Consider the following 16,612-nt stretch of genomic DNA (forward strand, 5'->3'; position numbering starts at 1 on the left):
ATCAAAAAAATGTACTAATAAATACATAATTGAAAAAACTCCCACTCTCAATCAATTGTCAAATCCTTCTCCATTGTAATTTCTAAATGGGCAAAGATGCAAAATTATTGTCTCACCAAGACCTATTTATTCATAGATCAAGAATAGTCATGCAAAATTCATGGAAATATGAAAACAAAAGCATATTCATAGCCATAGCTCATACTACTCATCAAAGGTCTCTTCTAGTATGCTTAGTGAGTGTACTCTTATGGCTAGGAGAGCAAACACAATGTCAAATTTACTGGTTTCAACAAGTGACAAGGACTAACATAAATATACTTTGAATATACTTCAAACAAGAGGCCAGGACAAACCATAACTCTTTCATATCAAGTAAAATCTCACCATAAGAAAACATCTTCTATATTCAATGTTTTCAACTAAGTCAAATCCTTCAAGTAACTTTGTCATTATCAAAAATTTCAGAGATCTGTTGTAAGTCAGGTCATTCAGTTGATATGGGAAAGAAACAAGAAGTATAATATAAGTTATTTGTCCCAAAAATCATGTACTCTCTAGCATATTGAATCACATATCCCTAGATAAAGTTTCAATAATTTTGTAAAGATGAACTTTTCATACTACAAGTCTTTTTCTACATCACAAACAATGATATCCAACATCCTCTGTTGCTAATAGCTTGATCAAATCATAGAGGCATTATGCATACTCATCAATTTATGTCATTGGGATTGCATAAGTTCTCAATCTATTTAGAGAACATAAAAACTATAGTGGTAACTCAAGCAGCCAAGACCAAACACATCAAAGAGCGTCATCATTGAAATTCGATATCTACTCATATAACCTATCACTGTCATCAAGCAAACGAACCCTTGGATCACTGTCACATTATCAATGAGCAAGGTTTACTGACATTAAATAAAGATAAGCCAAGAGCTCTTTGTCACTACAATAAGTCTCTGCCCAAACAAGTTCTTCCCACATCAAAACCCTTAGTCACTACATATTGTGTTCAGATCTCTACAAGCCATAACAACCTCTACTTTGTTCTCTATATACACATTATTATCAGTCACAAATTCCTTTGCTAATGCACATAGGTCAAAATGATACTATAATAATTAATTCATATAGGCAACAAGAAAAATATCTATATATACATTAATCCATCAAACTTTGCATCAAGTCATTGCTATGATTGATTATTTATTGTATTCAGAAGGTTAATATATTAATCAAATAATTGTAAAATCCATCAAAGGATCTTTGTCAACACATTACTGATTTATGAAATTAAATATTCTTGCTAATCATTGTATTAACAATGATGTTTGCAATCAATGTACTCATAGTAGATCTAAATATATGAAAACAAAATTTTGGTGTCATATAAGCTAGACATTCCTTAGAGCATAGATCTGCTTCTTTGGATCATTATTACACCTAAAAACCACACATAATGCATACAAAATCATTCACTAAATCTCATATCATCATTTATCTTTTAGACATCTTTTAGATTCATTACTGAGGAAAATATCTAATTCTCCTCTTGCACTTGTTGATCACTTGCATCAAAATTATATCACAAGAATTTCATCCATTGCACTCCCAAATTATTTTGTTCAATATCCTTATATAAAATTTGATCCTCCCAATACCTCAAGAAAATTACTAATTTATTCATCATACCATAGGAAAAACCAACGATAATAATCATTAACCAAATCAAACCCATTTCACGCACAAATTCTTGTGGGTGAAACCCTAGTTTTTTGCAGAGTTTTTTAATTTTTGCACCCTTCAAGACTAGCCGTACCCATAGGCTCTCTTCCATGCAATTGGGAGACCTCTAGCGGCACCCATATACCTTCCTCCGTGCGACAAGGGAATTCTAGTTGCATTCTTAGGCTTTCCTCCATGCAGCTGGGGTTTGGACTAGGTAAAATTCCTTTCTGTGGTCCAAAACTTGCCAAACTTCTACTCCATGTTCCTCAACACCTATTCACACATATGAAGGTCTTATAAAACTCTTCCTACTCTAGTATCCTATACTTAATAGTTGTTAACCATCATAATGTCATAAAAAAGTAGTCCATTCATGCAAATTGTGATGACATTTCAATCCTGCACTAGGTTCTGTGAATAGTTATGATATTTCATCCATGGAGACATGCAAAAAATTGACCAAGAAAATAAAACATTAATAGGTTGACGTATTCATCAGTGTAGGTTTCCATCAACGACAACACTAGAGCCATAATTCCAACACTAAGAAGGAAATGCGGCTTCCTATTTCATTAGTGATTCTCTTAATATTTTAAAAGTTAAATGCATATAGATTTGTGTATTCATCATTGACAGATTCGACATGCAAATTTTAGCTTGACTAATATAATGGCACTTGTATAAACCCTTTTAACAAAATTTCAATCTAGTAAGCATGATCTCAAGAATACTTTAATAATTACAATTGCTCGAGGAACCCCACACATACACCTGGACATTATTCAATAGATTGATAAGGTCATTTATAACATGACAATTTTTATAATGCTCAGAGCTAAATATCACTTGTAATTGATAGAGACTCAAGAATGCCTTAGTAGTGAATGACATCTACAACAAAAACAGATCATATTCTTTGAAATGCTCTAATTTCATTGATTGACGACTAAAGTTGCCTAGTTTAAAATTTGAGAGAAACCAACATTGAATGAAGCTCATAGAATATAGCGCAAGAAATATATATATATATATATATATATATATATATATATATATATATATATATAGGGAAAAATTGCAAAAATTGATCACAATCTTCTAGAAACAAGCCACTATATCTCAAGACATTTTACAAATTTGGAAAAAAATTGAACTTTTATCTTGAAAATGATCAAACATTGTAACATATGTGCCATTAGGATGCAAATATTTATAGGAACCTCACGTATTTAAGGTAAGCCTAAGGTTGACATATTTGAAATGGAAATATATATTATATGATTCTCTACAATCTATGCCAAGGAATGAGAGACAATTTACATGATAGACAACCTGTAAAGGTGCTACCAAAAAAAATTCAAGAGCTTCATGAATGGGCATGGAAAAGAGGGAAAGATTTGTTTTAACCCTCTATAATTATTTTTCACAAATGTATTTTTAATAACAATAGAAATTGTGATGGAAAACACAAACATTACCTCTAATATTTTACCATGGAAACCCAAAATAGGAAAAACGCAAACTTTTTTCAGTGTATTCTTCTTTCATAGTGTTATAATACAATAAGTATTTCCTACATCCATAAACCACCAATCCATTAACTTAATATTAAAATATAATTTTAGTACCTTAATTGGAATTTAAAAACCTTAGGCAAAGCCACCATGTACCAAAAAATTGCTAAAAGAAAAAAGATTGTGCAAAGAAACAATAAAAAAGGGATGCAAAAAATTTCCCAATTTTTTTAAGTGGTTGAGGCCTTGAACCCCCAAACAGGGGTCTATTTTCCCCTTGTGACCCCGATGAACAAGGTGGTGTACCATTCCTCAATGCAATGAATCATGTGTGGAGGTAGTTCTTCAAGTAATATAACACATAACCAACATCCTCCTACTTATTTTTTTCCTTGCATACAGGGGGGTGTAGGAGTAAATGATCAAAAATCTAGGGCAAAAATGTCCATTGTTTCTCTACACCAATATAAATTCTTGATGGTCACAATTTTTTCTAATGAATCTATTACAGTTCTTCATAGAATCCACCTTTACTAGTAACACCTTGTTGTTTTCAATCATATCTCTTACAAAATCATAGTAAAAATCAATATGGCTCTCTTAGAATGATAAGTTGGGTTATTCATTAAGAATAATGCACTGTAACTATCACAATATATCCTTACACCTTCTTGTACCAACCAGATACCTCATCATAATATTTATACCCTTACTACTTCCTTGCATGAGTGGTTTCCATATATTCAACTTCTATAGTTGAAAGTTCCACCATAGATTGTATTTTCTTCATCCATCTAATTTCTCCTGTAAAGGGTTAAACACATACCCACTTGTATATCTTCTACAATCCATATCTCTATCTCAATCATCATAAATAGAGTTATGTATGTTTAACACACTATCCAATCTTATTATTCCTTTATTGCAGAATCCACAGCTAGTAGTGCTACACAAGTAATTAAAATCCATGTTTACTACTATCAAATTCTTCTTCCCTAGTTTTGATGTATACCTACTCAATAATCCTACTTAGTGTATATATAGATTTACACCTATAGGAATAGGGACCTTTATTGATCTACATTCTTGCATATTAAACCTTTCAAATATTGTATGAGAATAGTTTCTCTCATGAACTAGATTTTCGCTACAAAAAATGAAATTCATATAACCAAGATATTTCATGTCAAATTTAGAGGATAAATGATTTTTCACATCCTAGATGGCTTCATTTTAATTTTCAATTAGCTACATATCATCCACATACAATAAAAAATAAATAAAGCAATTACCAACTAATTCAAAATCCACACTTGTTTTCTCCTTGTGAATCCAAGTCCCTTTATCTAGTTACTAAATTTTTGATACCACATTCTTGGTGATTGATTTTACCCATACAAGGAATTTTTCAACATCGATATCAACTCTTTTCTCCCTTCACTGAAAATAATTTCTCTCTCTCTCTCTCTCTCTCTCTCTCTCTCTCTCTCTCGATTTTACCCATACAAGGAATTTTTCAACATCGATATCAACTCTTTTCTCCCTTCACTGAAAATAATTTCTCTCTCTCTCTCTCTCTCTCTCTCTCTCTCTCTCTCTCTCTCTCTCTCTCTCTCTCTCTCTCTCTCTAATATCTATATTTAACTATATAGATATTATTCTATATCCCTGACTTGATTTTAATCTACTCTACTTCAAAACCAAAATCAATAATATAAAAAAAATTAACAAAAGTTAACTTGGAAAAAAGGGGAAAAAATCTCACCAAAGTTAATTCTACTTCAAAACCAAAATCAATAATATAAAAAAAAATTAATAGAAGTTAACTTGGAAACAAGGGGAAAAAATCTCACCAAAGTTAATTCCCATACGTAGGAATAGCCTATTTATACGAATTGAGGTTTGCATTTCTCCACTTTTTCTTTTGCATTCAACTTCATCTTAAACAACCATTTTCTAGAAATTGGATTTCTTCTTATCAATATCTCCACTAAATCCCAAGACTCATGCATTTCTAATGCTTCCATTTCTTCAACGATGTCCTTTCTCCAAAATCTTCCATCCTCTAAATCCACTACCTCTACAATAAATATAGGAATATCATCAATAATATAAAAAGAAAATTTTGAATGAAAATATGGCAGAGTATACCTTTTTGGCATCCTTCTTTCCTTAAAAAATATCCTCAATACCCCAATATATGGTTCTTCTCCTTCTATTTGCAATTATTCTATAGTCTCTATCTTACTTAGTTTCTTCTCCCTTATAACTTATTATTTGACAACATCATTGGTTTCTATAACACTTTTCTTTTTTAGGTTCGAAATATTATAACCTTTCAAACCATCTTTAGCTAATAAAGATACACTTCTTATATTTATTATCTGGTTTTCCCCTATTTTCTTTTAGAACATGTACATAAGAATCACGACCAAATATATTGATATGTTTAAGATATGGTTTATCACTAGTCCATACCTCATGTGGATCCTTGAAATACAACAATAATGAGGGTGATATATTTACCAAGAATCATGTAGTATCCACTACCTCCTTATGGAATTCTTGTCCTAATCTAGAACCACTAATTATGATCCTTGTTTTTTCCCATCAATGTCTTATTCATCCTTTCTACAACTCCATTTTGTTTAGGTGTGTGTATAACCTTTTTCTACCTTGTTTTACTTCACTCTTTATATAATTCCTCAAATTCATTCCCATAGAATTCTCCACCATTATCTATTATCAGCACCTTAATTTTATTCGATGTCTTATTTTTGACAAGGGCATTAATATTTTTAAATTTGTCAAATACTTTAGAATTACTTTTTATTAAATGAATCCATGTGTTTCTCAATAATTCACTTGGAAAGGAGACACAATGCATAGACTTACCGAATTATGAAATCGATATATGTCCACACACATCACTACTATTCCAACTGTAATATTATATGTATCCTTGTAGCACTATAGGAGAATCTTACCCAATTATACATTCCGTATAAGTAATGATCAAATAAATTAAAATCTAGAGAGTAATTAGGCATTCATTCTACCATAATTTTACCATGGTAGAACTCGAAGGTCCTTCTCACTAATATATTCTAGTTTTTGATGCCACAATATAGTCCTATATATAGAGATTATAGGAGTTTTACCTTTTCAAACTCAATTCTTAGGGACAATGGAATTACTGCACCCATCACTAATATTTATTCCCAACAATGTATATATAGCCTCGAGCCAAAATTCCCTCAACAATATCATTACCCCTCGAACCATCCTACAGGTTTCGTATTTAGACATTGATTTTACACCAATGTCACTCATACTTTTTATAGAATTAGATTTTTGGCAAATCATGGGATTTGTAGAACACTAGGGAGTGTTTCAATCCTTGTATCCATAAGCTTTTATTTTAATTTTCATCAGCCTATGATTATGGTTGTTGATTCATCTCTTTGGAAAGCATCACTACCATCATAGCTTTTATACTCACAAACCCACTCCATATGAGGATTCATATGAATGGATGCACTTGAGTTGAAAAACTATGCCTCATGATATATATGTGTACTTGAACAAGTGCATCCCCTCCTTCATTTGAGAAGTTTTTTTCTTATATAGAAGGATCAACATAAATCCCTTCCCTTTATTAGAAATTTTGGATCTACAATATTTCTTGTAATCCCCTTCTTCTCCACATCTCTAACATACCTTTATAAATTTTCATAGTGATAGATATCCTTCTTTATTTATATCTCTGACTTGAGGACTCATTTTTATTACTATTTTGAAAGCATCCTCTTATAGAGAAGGCAATTATGCTTTGACTTTCCATGTTCTTCTGTGTCATCTCCTGCAATAACAAGGATGATATTTATTAATGGAGGAATATCCACAAATTTGAGAGTTTCAATCATCGCTTCAAAACCACCAGTGGGGTCCATCTTCAAGATAGGAGTAATTATGAGGAGCATGTAAAGAAATAAGTAGTATGGACAAAGTATGAACATTGTAAAAGTGAGAAGAAGCATAAAGGTGCAGTATTAAGTATATAATTATAATTATAAATGTATTAATGCATAACAAGAGATTAATAGTGCATATGTTAAAGTCTACTATGTTGTAGGATAAATAATAACATATATGTATAATTTTTAATCTATAGTAGTATATAAAATATGTATATTATGTAAATTAAAACTATCTAAATTATAGAGTATAATATATTCCTCTTTTAAATAAATTACCATATAAATGATATTAAAATAAACCAAGGAGCATTGATACTAAAAAAATGTATTGAAAGGAGAAAAAAAACAATAGGAAAACATTTTATTCTTGTTGATGCTTCAACGCACTTTTCTTGATTCTCAAGACCAATTCTTTAAAATCTTCGTATTCGTTTTTTTTGTAAAATCTAGTGCTTTGTATTAGTCATAGAAACAAAGATACATGGATAAGTAGTTGTACTTCAAGGGAATTCCAACAAAGGAACTCCACCTCTTTTGCATATACCCAACAAAAACTAGATATGACATATTGACTTTTACAAATCCTTACCAAGTTGAGCATACAAGCTACCCAACAAAAAACACAGATAGACCAAAAAACATCATATTACCATATCGACATACGAGAAACCCAATTTGGCTCTCAGAACTAGGATAGCAGGAGACACATTTCATCTTGGATCCATAAAAAAAACATTAGCTTAACGAAACCAAAACACATGAGCATACCAAACACAGGGCCGTGATGTTATATGTCACCATAATTCCTCCAGATAAATGCCCATAATAGTCTGAATTGGAACACAAACGACAACACTAGGGGAGTCAACCACCATTAACCAATTGTAATCGCTAATCCTTGTCATGAAAGGATACTATTCCCAAAGCACAAACATTATAACTAGGTGACTCATCATGGTCACCATTGTTTGAATTGCAGGGTACATGGATTTCAACATGTCTCAGGCAGGCACTAATTCCATCCACAGTGAAATGCAAGTTCCTCAAAACTCTCTTAAATTCCTCCAAGGATGAAAATATGTTGTATTTCTCACCTTGTTTGTCTCTGAGAACTAAGACCAATAGTGTCTTCATTTGCTAATGAAGGGCAACCAAATTTAAGAATCATTTTTTCCTACCTGTATTGTGTCCCAGATCTGGAACCCATCTATTAAAAAATTTAAGAAAATTTGATTCAAACAATGATTTCCTTTCTTCACCTGCCTTCACCTCCAATTCTCTTATTTCCAGACACACATTCCAGGGGATAATGTTGAAATAGGATGGCATTGATTCATGGGTAAACAATCTTTACCCTATAATGAGGCTAAGTAGCACTTCCACTACCCCTTCTACTTCTCTGACGGTTCCTTAGTGGCATGTTAGATTAGAGGATAGGTTGATTGAAATATTTGTAGGGATTTCCCCTACCTGTAAAAGGACAAATAGACCAGCCTCTATCTTCGACCAAGTCAAGACACTAACACATTTTGCCATCACAGTTTCCCCGAATAAAGTGACTGTACTTAGAAATTAGACCACAAACACAAAAAAGAGTTGACACAAACTCCATGACAGACATATTGTCCTTCAACATTTGATCCATACAACACCCCTTCCTTGTACTAGACTAACCACATAAAACAATAGAACTCCTGGACTAAAGCACAATACCACGGGAAGCCAATGTGGCTCTCCACAAGAGATCACCCACACCAAATACCCACGACATGACATAGAAATAATCGACTACACAAAAACCTACGACTCAACATAGATAGAGACAATAAACAAAACCCCATGCCCTAGACCATGCAGATATAACATGGAAAATTTTAGGGGCTAATGTTTGCCGAGTGGGCTAATTTTCCATGATTTTTCAACAAAAAAGATACACCAATTTCCAATTTTTATAAAAGATGATTTGCCCAAATTTTAGAATATAAAATTATTTTACCTTAAAAATTGCCAACGTTGTATAGAGACTATATATAAAATCAATATAATTTTGAATAATTTTACAAATACATCAGTAAACATTTTATAGTTTGCATATTAGGGATTAGTGAGATTCACCAATGTTTTTAAACTTCAAGAAAATTTTCCATCCTTAAAATTTTACTTGGGTATAAGACTTTCAATACTGGAACTATAAAAAAATTAGGGCAGGTAAAAATGCACACAAGAGAATGAAAACACGAAAATAAGTGAAAAACAACTAATTCCATGGGACCAAGATCCACAACAATGAACCAAAACTTTACAATCTCAATTTGCCATACCACCAGGAGGAGCTCGCCATTCCATCACCCACTGAATATACTGTGTCCAGAGCATCGCCTTCATGAAACACGTGAGGGAAAATATGTGATTCTCACTCCCCCACAAGAAAATTACTTAAAGTAAACACACCAAGAGTGGATCCCCCCCTCGAATTAGAAATCAAATGATATGCTACACAAGACTGAGGAATTCCTTCTCACTATGCACCATCAAACGAAACCACCTCCAAAAATTTAAGAACATGTTCATGCATGTGATGGAGGTGTTACGTACTACCAAATCAAATGAGCGCATGAATGCCCAAAGGTGGTGCGTACATAAACCCAAGTATTGTCCATCTACATTAACACCCCCATCAAGGGTTTAAAATATACATATTCATTTGCAATGCTTATTTTCAATTTGATTGTAGATGGTTAAGAATTTTAAATTGTTAAGCTTATCCTCCTTCGATAAGACATTAAAAATTTGATGGAAGGAGTTGATATAAAAGGAGCACAACATAGACACACTCAAAAATTATATATTAGATATTATGTTTTACTTATGGCTTTATGTCCCATATTCTATATGGTGTTATTTTTTTTCTTGTTATTGATACTTTTTTATCGCTATTCATATCTCCTAAACTTCTAAGCATTTATGAAGCCACTAAGAGTGAATAGTCCCTTTATGTGTGAAATGAATGATCATGTGGAAGTATTATCATGCCCTGCAAAACCCCTTTAGCATGTCTTATAATCAATGTAATATCTAGTACAAGCATAAAAGTAAACATTAATATTGGTGATGAAAGGGTTGTTAATGAAAATTTAGCATAAAGTGATTAAAAGTTATTTTAACATACCATTAACACTTATCAATTCCTCTTCACTTCCAATTATATCTTTTTAAGAACTAGATATTAAACTATAGAAAATAATTTTTACTATAGTAATATGAAATAATCCTCAAATTATATATATATATATATATATATATATATATATATATATATATATATATATATATATATATATATATATATATATATATATAAAGAGAGAGAGAGAGAGATGGTGTCTTGCATAATGCAAGGGAGATGAGAAATTATTTTTGTCTCTACAAGGAAAACACCTTGTATTAAAGACTTCTGCGTAGTTTCTTAGTGTTGACATATTGGGAAATATTTTCAAACAAAACCTTTACTTCAACATTTTCCTGTCATAATGGATGTTCACTATAGCTAAAAAAAAATGGTAGGGGAAGGATTTGCATAAGTTTTATTTTTCAATGCTTGCTTTTGTAACACCCATTGGTGCTCTAACATTTGAGTGTCTACTCTAATGTTCAAGAAAAAATTTGTTTGTGTTTTTCAAGGTAATATCATGGCCTCAATCTCCTACACTTATGAGATGTCAAAATCCTCTACAATGGTAGAGGCTCGAGGACCACCTATTGGGTCACTAACTTTGATCTCCTCTTTCTTGGTCCCATTCAGAGGTTTTTCTCCAGATCTTTTATCCCATTCAGAGGATAGGGGCTTAATGGCCTCACGGTCTGGAGTCTTCTAGTGGGCCCTTAGTTTCCAATTATAGAGCATTTTCTTCCTACTATAGGTATATATTTGGTGTGTCTAGAATCACATGGAATCTAGGAATTTTCCAAAACTTTGGAAGATATTTATGTAAAGGGGCCCATAGAACTAAGTTTTGTAAATAATTATTCCCCTTTTCTATTTCCACATTTTCTTCTCTCCTAGAGGAAGGCATCAAGCCAAGCAACAACAATTTTATAATTGAAGGTTTATCTACAAGAGGGTCGGAAGGTTTAAATTCCATAGGAAGTAATGGGAGGAAAGTAGGTGATAAGGATTTGAAATATACTATGAAGGACTAATAATTTTTGTTTGATAAAACCTTGAATTCCAAACAAAATAAGAGTTATTTCCTAAAAAAAAAAAATTCGCATCCAAAGATCATTTTGGCTCTTGGTGATGATGTGCTCATGAAGAATGTGACAACCCTGGATGAAAAAACTCTATTCATTTGAGCTCACGAAAGGTATTTTAAATAATATATTATCAAACCATGGGATGAAAGGGAGTTATGCTTGTATGTCAAAGAGATTCCTTAAATCGAACAACAATTGAATGGATGGATCAAGCTATTTCTTGACTCCATATGAGGCAAAAAAAATATAGTAGAGGTGTGGCAAATTGTCTCCACCCAGATCATTTTCATGTTATCGACCCACCTTTTCAATGCAAATAAGGAAAGAATGGACATAGTGCCGATATGGATTTGTTTATCTGGCCTTCCAACTTAGCAATATAATGAGAGAATTTTTAAATATCTTGGAAATTCATTGGGGACCTTCCTTGATTATGACTCCTCATACAAAATTACTAGAAACAAAGTGGTGGAGAGAGTTTTGGTCAACATAGACCTTCATCATGGGCTTGAAGAGACCATGGATATTCGTCATGATGAGGATATTATAAAAATTCTTAATTAAAAAGGAGTTCCTTGTTGATGTAGAATATTTCATGCGTATGTATATTTGGCGAGGGAATGGTCCATGCAGTGTCAAAAGCAGTTGTTTAACCCTGGTCCAATAAAGTCTAAGTCATAAGAAAGGAATATAATATCTGATGGTCTTCTAGCTAGCTTGGCTGAAGCTAAAAAACTTTATTCATGTGAAGAAGTGATCCGTCTTATGCCCTCGATTATACCCCAATATGGCACAGCTAAAATATTAAAGATATTCAAGGAAGTTCTAACATAAGATTAAAATTGTAAAATTTGATGGCACCTTGATAACATTTGCTCACAGCTCTACAAAGGGAATACATTCTTGCTTTGATGAAGAATGTATTCATCATTTGCTCATGGTTTAATTTTAAATGTTTGGAAAGGGTGATAGTTTTATGGGAGCTATTTAATTTCAGTGAGTAAGACAAGCCAAGGCATTGCAAATATGAGCCTACAAGAGCCTACTTGTTACATGACACACAAAGAAGAACCATTTCTTAAGGTGGGAGGTGATTTGGAAAATACATCATCACTATGAGAGCAGAACCTTATGTGGTTGGGTTATGGTTCAACGATAAACCAATCAGAGTTTCCTTAACCATATTTTATTTCCAGCTGGTTGATGCTAGCATCCTCTTTCAAACACCTGAAAATCCTTAGATGCTTGAGTCCTGAACTTGGCCAATTCAAATGGCCATAATTTCCTAAAGTTCCATATTACTTTAAAAACTTCCAGATCATCTTGGAGAATATAATTGTATATAATGGAGGAAATTTTATCTTCAACATGGCCATCAAACATATTTACAATATCATAAATTAATGTGATGTGGTGTGAATAGGTGATGAAATGTGACTGAATGCAATTTTTTCAGGTCTGTCATTCTCTCGGAGGTGGAACTGGATCAAGCATGGGCACGCTGATTATATCTAAGATCGGAGAAGAGTATTTGGATCGGATGATGCTTACATTCTCAGCTTTCCCATCCCCTAACATGTTTGACACAATTGTAGATCCTTATAATGCCACACTTTTAGTTCATCAACTCGTGGAAAATTCATATGAATGTATGGTGCTGGATAATGAAGCACTATATGATATATGATTCAAAACACTCAAAATTTCCACTCCAACATTCAAGGATCTGAATCACCTGATCTCGGCCACTATGAGTGGAGTTACGTGCTGCCTTAGATTTCCTAGCCAGTTGAACTATGATCTCTGGAAACTCGTAATAAACCTTATGCCATTCCCTCGTGTGTTCTTTTTCATGGTGGGTTTTCCCCTCTCACTTCCCAGGGTTCTCAGGAATATCGTGCCCTTACAATTCCAAAACTAGCCCAACAAATGTGGGTTGCAAAGAACATGATGTGTGCAGCTGAGCCTAGGCATGGAAGGTACCTAACTACATATACAATTTTCAGAGGGAAGATGAGCACCAAAGAAGTAGATGAATGGACGATGAATGTACAGAACAAAGAATCCTCCTATTTTGTTGAGTGGATTCCAAACAATGTAAAATCCAGTGTTTGTGGCATTCCTACCATAGGATTGACAATGCCATGTACTTTTATAGGAAATTCTACCTCCATTTAAGAGATGTTCAGGAGAGTCAGTGAACAATTCACTGTCATGTTCAAAAGAAAAGCTTTTCTTCATTGCTATACAGGGAAGTTACTCTTAATCATTTAGAGTATGTTTGGATAGAGTGCCTTATGTTGCACAAAGAGTTCCTCATTGATGTGTGGCAATTATATCACGCTGCGTTGAAGGTTCAAATGTGGTTCTTTAATTGCTAGTGTATTGTGAGACCATGACCTAAAATATATGTCAAATATTTGCAAAGTCCTCCAAATTCCAGCCTTGGTTGAGATTCATAATGCAAGGGAGATAGATCATGCACTGAGAAAAAATGGTTTGTTATCCATAAAAATGCGCCCATGGAACCAAGAAGCTTCAATAAGTCATGTGAAAAATTATGAGAATGATGTCAGGATTTTCGATGAATTTAATGTTACAATTGAGAGACAATTCAAGAAATCAACTACTTCTGCGAACGTGACTCACACACTAGGTAATGTTGTATTTTGTGATGGGTATAATCATTGTATTTTCTTGACCATGGAGAACTAGATTCCAAGAGTTTCTACACTATCAGAGGTGAAAATATTTAAAGGAACTATTCAACTTTCAATTAAATTCAATAGCTGGTTCGAGGATGGAAATTTTAACTTCTATAGAATGGGCAATGAGCATCTTGTCCCTCTTCTTGAATATGGTGAATTTCCAAGATATGTTGAATACCACAATTTCATGAAAGCTCTTTACATTTACATGTTCAAAGTCCAAGTAGGCACTTCACCAGAGTCATCCATGGAAGCAATTAATTAAAGTGTTGTTGCATGCCTTCTGAAAATTATACCTATATACATTAATGGAGTGCAATTTTTTTTTATGAGGCCTCACTTGGGACTTCGTCCTCACAACATCATGAAGAAATAAGTGGCTCTAGTTTTGTTAATATGTTTGATCAATTTCACAAAGAGTTGAGTAATATCTTAGCAGGCAAAGATTGTGATAAGAAGCTTATCTTTATCAGATTAGAGGTTAAATTTGATAGTGAATATAATGTTCATCATTGTATTTATAAGATCAAATGGCTTCTGAACTGAAGTGGTCGCCTTATATATGGAAGATAAATAGATTTGAAGCCTTTACTTCAAAAGAAGACCTTGAAGGTCATGGTAAAGAAATTCAATGAAGAAACATTTGTAGCACCATTATTATTTTTAGGTGACCAGGTAAAAATGAATATTAAGGGGATTAAATTTTGGCAATATTCATTGATGGCAAAGGAGCATCGTAGGAATGCAACCACAACGATGAAAGGAGGAGCAAGAAGCAGCAAGGCAAGAAGAAGAAACAATGCAAGGAGCAACAATACAAAGGATCATTGAAGGAATGCAAGGAGAAACAAGAAGCAGCAGGAAGTAGCAAGGCAAGGAGCAACAACAATGCACAGAGAAAAAATAAGTAGCAAGGAAAGCAACAAAAACAATGCAAGGAGCAACAACAATGCAAGGAGTAGCAAGGAGAAAAATAAGGAAAAGGAGCATAAGAAGGAGGAGGAGTTGTGATACATTGAAATGTTTTGATAATGTTGTAGAGATTTCTATATTGAAGAATTTGTTTTGATGTAAGATTGTTGATTGAGCTGAATTGTTGTGATGCAAAGGCAAGATTCCAAGGCAAAGGAGAAGGTGTTGCAAATATTGTTGTGATGCATTAATGAAAAATATTTTTATTTGATCTTGACATTAGGTTGATGCATTCAATAATTACATATGGATGCAATTAATATTGGATGGATTATTTATTTTTGTGTTTCAGTATTCAAGATTTGAAGAGATTGGAAACGAATGAGTGGAAGGAAAAGAGTCAAGCTTATTCACTTCATATTCCTATGTGGGATACAAACAACCAGCAAAATATCTTTATAAAAGGTGTGATTTTGGAAGGCATTGAGAGGTTAGAGAATGGGAGAATGTGAGAGACATAATTGAGCTATTATGCATTAGTTACCTAGAACATATGAAGTTGTTGTGAAGCAGATATGAAGGGAAGAAGATGTAGGAACGAAGATGGAGATATGCATAATTTATGACCAGGTAAACAAACACATTATTATTTCTTGTTTACATTAGGAGATGGTAGTCTCCTTTCAAGTAGTGGTTTGATCAAAATTAGGTTGGAGCCTACTGAGGTAGTAGCCTCCTATGGGTTGTATCCTAGAGAAAACAAATGGGAGTTAGAGCTTTCTTACAGTTTCAGCTTGCAGAAATTTGAGGAAGCAACTTCCAATAGGTTGGAGCATACAAAAAATCAAATGTAATAAGGTGTAGGAGCTCACCTTTGCGTCACAACAATAATAAAATTGTTGTTTTCCACCTTTATGGGTTTCCACATATATCTGGTCTCAATATGTGTTGTTATTATGTGTTAATGTGATGTTTTGGTTTGCATATTACTTAATGTTCACATATTCAGTTTGTTGGTCATTATTTGTTAAGATTCTCATGTAGTGTTTCAATTAATGAGTTTAATGAAAATAATTTTAATGTACATGAGTATGCTAAACTGATTAACCCCCCCCCATCAGTTTAGTCAAGTTTTAATCAATTGGTATTAGAGCAGGTTCCTTCTGTATAAGTCTAACAACTCGAAGGTAGATCTGGTTGAGTCATGGACTATCAAAGTGTACCTGTGTTAAGTACAACAAAATTTCATGAATGAAGAGATAAGGTGAAATATGAACTGTTAGCTTATGGTTCTGGTGTACGGGAACTTGTATGTGATGGTTACTACCAAGGTTCTCCCTCTTTGCAAGAACAACAATGGAATGATAAAGTAAAATGTGTCATGTATAATGATCTTCATAATAAAGATCTTGATACACTAATAGATTTAACTTCTGCAAAAGAAATCTTGGATAGATTGTAGCTCATTCATGCAGAGGCTAGCAACAACAATGTAGAGAATGGAAAGGCA

Source organism: Pinus tabuliformis, chromosome 2_1 (genome assembly GCF_031772625.1).
Source record: "Pinus tabuliformis cultivar Carrire ecotype Pingquan chromosome 2_1, CPIR1, whole genome shotgun sequence".
Taxonomy (NCBI): domain Eukaryota; kingdom Viridiplantae; phylum Streptophyta; class Pinopsida; order Pinales; family Pinaceae; genus Pinus; species Pinus tabuliformis.